Below are 4,897 nucleotides of genomic sequence, written 5' to 3' on the forward strand. Positions count from 1 at the left end.
TTAGAGTGCAGATATTAATTAAAAGATCATAACAGTTTTTCCTCTAACAAACAAGAATAATGCCTTATGTAGCTGGAGATAATAATGTAGTTAGTTACAAGACTTTAATGAATAGAGAGAAAAATAATATAGTTTGGAATTCATTTGTATTACCAGTTTATAGCACTAAGCAGTCAGGACGAACAGTACTGTTTTTTAATGACTGTGGCAGTATTGCCATAAAAATTGAGAAGCGCGCTGCTTTCCCTGCCGGTAATATTAAACTTCGAAACTGAAGGCGCTACTTTTGTTGCAAGTAGTTCTTAGTTATTGTAATAAAGTTGGGCACTGATGTTAGATTCCTCTAATTAACGAAGTTGCGTTTTGACTTAGGCTCCTTTTTTTAACGTGTCATATGACGCTAATGCGTAAGAATAATTATCTCAAGAATCCGAAAGAGATTGCGCTACACTCGGGAAAAACGATTTGCTTCTCCCGATTTCATAATTATCGAAATCCTATGGATCAGCCAGCCCCGATTTCTGCCATCTGCAAGTTTAACCTGCCTGACATTGCGACCCGTCGATAGACGCATACAATTACTGGAACTTAGTTATTCTGTAGCTGTTAATAAGCTGAAATTTACTGAATAAATATTGTTGCACACCATCTATTAGTAAGGAAATTGAGATGAACGTACGTTTATCACTTTGTACGAGGTCACTTCAAAAATTATCGGGAATTTTCATTTCTTGGATACAAATTTATTTATCCCTGACACTAATGTTGTCTTCATCAAAGTAGTCCCCATTAGATATTACACACTCACGCCAGCGCTTTTTTCAGTCCCCGAAACGCTCCTAGAACGTGATCTTTGGGATAGCACTTAGCTCTTTGACCTATGCGCTTTCAATCTCACCTAAGCTTCTAAAACGACGGCCCTTTAGGGCTCTCTTTACTTCTGAAAAAATCAAAAGTGACACGTGGGACAGCATCTGGCGAATAAGGTGGTTGGGGCGTCCTTACATTATTGCTTTTGTTAAAAATTCACGAACAAGCAATTAAGTGTGAGGCGGTGCGTTGTTTTGGTGCAAAAACCATGAACTGTTTCGCCAAAAACGAAGGTTTTCTTTGTATTGCTTCCTGCAAATGCTGTTGAACATGTAGATAGTCATTTTTATTGATCGTCTGATAAGAATTCATGAGGTACTATGTTGTTAAAACCGAAGATAACAGTATGCAGAACTTTCGCATTCGACCGCACTTGCCAAACTTTTTTCCTTCTTGGTGATCCAGACTGCCTACACAGGGACGACTGAGCTTCAAGGTCATACGCATACACGCAAGTTTCGCCACCTGTTATCATACGTTCCAATAGCTCTGAATATTAGTTGTCTTCATTTAGCGACTCTTGAGAAAATTCTAGTCGCTGTGTTTTTGATATAAATTTGACTGTCGCACATTTCACACCCAAAACAACTGAAACCATTTCATGGTATGAGCCAGATGATATACCAACACCATCAGCAAGTTCTCTGATAGTGATTCGTCGATCGTTCATATTCACTCCTTTCATTTTTTCCACGTTTCCATCGGTTGTTCATGTGCTGGGCGGCCAGAACGCTCGTCATCTTCGGCTTCTTCCCGGCCTTCTTCTAAACCCTTATACCACTCCCAAACCCTTATTTTACACATACAAATCTCACCAAAAGCAATATTCAACATTTCTAAAACTTTGTTTCATTTTATACAATCGTTTGAAAAATTTAATGCAATTTCTCTGATCCATTTTTGAAACAAATAAACAATGGCGACTCTTAGGCAAACACGTATAACCTTCTTGACAACAGGCTAAACATCCAATACGTTTACCTGCGTACAATGCGTCTCAGAGATGTTTGCCAACATAACAACGAAAAATCCCGCGAATCGAACTAATAAACCCGCGAAATTACGAAATTCCCTATATTTTTTCAACACACAACGCTCAGTCATATACTTGAAAACCCGTGCCAGTCGTTCTCAATAAGCCGATTTTCCTCCAAGTATGTATTACATACAGCAACAATGGTTCAAATTTAGCCAATATAAATTATGCATTCGATATAACATAAAAATGCCATCAGTTTATATGTAACAGAATTTAAATGTTACTAAACGACGTCGCCGCGCGGGATTAGCCGAGCGGTCTCAGACACTGCAGTCACGGACTGTGCGGCTGGTCCCGGCGGAGGTTCGAGTCCTCCCTCGGGCATGGGTGTGTGTGTTTTTCCTTAGGATAATTTAGGTTAAGTAATGTGTAAGCTCAGGGACTGATGACCCAGCAGTTAAGTCCCATAAGATTTCACACAATCACTAAACGACGTCAAGGGCGAATAGGGACAGCTGTTGGGTTGGGGAAATATTTCATGAACCTTAAGATAGGCAACCCAACTTACATCCTCCGACACACATGTGGATGATATAAATTGTGTTCAGAATGAGATTTTCACTCTGCAGCGGAGTGTGCGCTGATATGAAACTTCCTGGAAGATTAAAACTGTGTGCCGGACGGAGACTCGAACTCGGGATCTTTGCCGTTGGGGGGCAAAGGTCCCGAGTTCGTCTCGGTCCGGCACATAGTTTTAATCTGCCAGGAAGTTTCACAAATTGTGTTGCTCGACTTAAGGTGCATAAAATGTTTTCCAGAACAGTGTTATTTTGCCCAGACTGTATATCTCGTTACGCATGTTTAACCAGTCTCAGTATGTGTTCATGGACCTAGCCATCATCAGGACGCTGGATCGTACTCTACAGAATCCTCTATCCCACTTCAGTCCAGCATTAGCAGAAGCAGGTGCTTCCATTCTGGCGACGATTCGCTAGACATTCTGGCGGTGTACACCGCCCGCCACTGCTGCGCCGTTGACCGAGCGCCGGACACTCGCATCAACACGTACGGGCGCCATTACCAGGGCGCGATTCGCAGGTGGCGCTCCGGTTGTGGGCGGCACCTGGACAGCTCCACGGCTTGTCTCATTAGGCAGCGGGCAGTCGGGAGCCCCGGAGCAATCGCCACTCGGTAATTAGGCGTGTCGCGAGCAGGCGCGGCCGTCTGCAGGTCTCTGACCCGCTGCCGTGCTGTTTCCAGCTTCTAATGCGTATCACAGCGAGGTCGTGTAACGGTGCATGAGCCGTACGTGGCTCGTGTTCCCGCCATCAATTATTTCAGACCCTATTTTAACGTAATTCCACCTTACTACGTTAATTTAAATTAGTACTGTCACTGAGTTGCTGCTTTGCCTGGCCGTGACTGGCGCTAGCAGCGCGTATATCCAAAATGGCTCTGAGCACTATGGGACTCAACTGCTGAGGTCATTAGTCCCATAGAACTTAGAACTAGTTAAACCTAACTAACCTAAGGACATCACACACATCCATGCCCGAGGCAGGATTCGAACCTGCGACCGTAGCGGTCTCGCGGTTCCGGACTGCAGCGCCAGAACCGCGCGGCCACTTCGGCCGGCCGCGTATATCCCCTCTCGTAGTATTTTTGCTCGTCTGTTATTACTTCCCGGTCGTTGACTGTCATAAACCAGTTCGTCGGGAGTTCGGATGGTCAGTTCAGGTTGCGAGTTCGGATAGCGAGCTCGGGTCTCCCAGTCAGTTGGAAGACGTCTAGAGCGCAGTCCGGACCTTCACACAGTCGGGGAGTTGCAATGCGGCACTAGTGCAGTCGGGTTGGAGCAGCAGTGAGGTCTGCGTCGACATGGCTAGCCCGACCTTTGCCCCCACGCATCACTTGAGCCGAGCAGCGGTCTCGGTGGATCGTCAGTCGGTCGTCCAACCGGACGGCGCGTTTTGGCTCGCCGATCGTTCGTGAGTCAGCTGTGTGTGTTTGCATCGATCCCGATTTGTCTTCGTGAGTGCTCAGTTACTGTTGGGTATCGTTCAAGTATTCGTCCAAGTGTTTTTCAGGTTGTGTGTGTAGTTGGCGCTATTTCCTTGACAAATTATCTTAAATGTTGTCGGCGTACTGCCTCTGAGAGGTCGGTCGTCTCATCGGGCGACGTGTTCAAATGGTTCAAATGGCTCTGAGCACTATGGGACTCAACTGCTGTGGTCATAAGTCCCCTAGAACTTAGAACTACTTAAACCTAACCAACCTAAGGACAGCACACAACGCCCAGCCATCACGAGGCAGAGAAAATCCCTGACCCCGCCGGGAAGGGCGACGTGTAACTGGTCCTCTGAGCGCTTCTGGGCCCCTTCAATTACCATCTTGTGGAACTTGGGTCGGTCCTTTCCTGGTGCAGGGATGTCGTTTAGCCAGTGGACGTGTTCCCTCTGCATGGTTGGGTCCGAGCCGGTATTTCTACCGTCGTGTGTCTGGAAATGAATGGGAGATGCACCAGCAGTGCAGTTGCGACGGAGCAGCAGTCGCGACGGACCAGAAGGCAGTCGGTCGGTTACTGCGGACCGGGAAGGATCTCCGCGCGGTGCAGTCGCTGGGTCCACTACCGGTCCCTGCGCAGTGTCGGAGCGTGTGTGGAGCTCTACGATCGCTACGAGCTCACAGTTCGCCGACCCAAGACGTCAAAGTTGAGTGTGGCTTAAGTGTCCAAGCCTCGTGCATTCATGTCGTGGCTCGTTTCGGTGGTTCGTTGTTGGGGAGGTTTTCCTGTGACCAACACCGAGTGTTTGTACATATTCGATTGTGGATAATTAAGTCCGTAACATTTTCTGTTTGAGTTCTCATGTACTGATTGATGGGAAGCAAGTCGATGTGTCGGTCGGTCCGTGGCTGTCCCCTGGTTGGGTTCCGACAGATCAAGTGTCGTTGGGCTCACCACCTGTCTCGCCTAAGTGAACGAGGGCAGACCGACCTCCCTGGAGGCTTCTGAGTGCAACCAGTGTTTAATTATCTGTTGTTAGCTAC

This window comes from Schistocerca nitens, chromosome 6 (genome assembly GCF_023898315.1).
Source record: "Schistocerca nitens isolate TAMUIC-IGC-003100 chromosome 6, iqSchNite1.1, whole genome shotgun sequence".
Taxonomy (NCBI): Eukaryota; Metazoa; Arthropoda; class Insecta; order Orthoptera; family Acrididae; genus Schistocerca; species Schistocerca nitens.